Below are 457 nucleotides of genomic sequence, written 5' to 3' on the forward strand. Positions count from 1 at the left end.
GCGCTCGACCCCCGCCGGGGCCCTGCCGGCCTCCGCCTCCCGCACAAAGGGCCGCGGCTCCTCGCCCGGACGGGACAGGACGAGACGAGACGAGACTCACCCCGCTCCGCTCCGCTAGCCCCGCTCGCCCGCCCGCAGGGACCCAGACCCGTCGCCGCGCAGCGCCCGGGACAGCCACGGAGCTAGAGGCCTCCTGGGCCGCCCGCCAAACACCGCCCCCCCATAGGCCCCCGCTCACATCCATCAACACCGCGCCCGCCCCGCGCCGGAATTCCCCGCCCCTCCGGCTGCCCTATCCAATCCGAGCGCCCGTCGCTTGCGGAACGACCGGGCGCGCCCCGCCTGCTGCGGAGGGAGGACTACGTTTCCCAGTATGCCGCGCGGCCGCCCGGCCCGGCTACAGCGGGTGGAGCGGGGCCGCAGTCGGCCTGCGCGTCAGCGGGGGCGGGTACCGCAG

The sequence above is a fragment of the Gavialis gangeticus genome, unplaced genomic scaffold (genome assembly GCF_001723915.1).
Source record: "Gavialis gangeticus isolate Ggan-Ray unplaced genomic scaffold, GavGan_comp1, whole genome shotgun sequence".
Lineage (NCBI taxonomy): Eukaryota > Metazoa > Chordata > Crocodylia > Gavialidae > Gavialis > Gavialis gangeticus.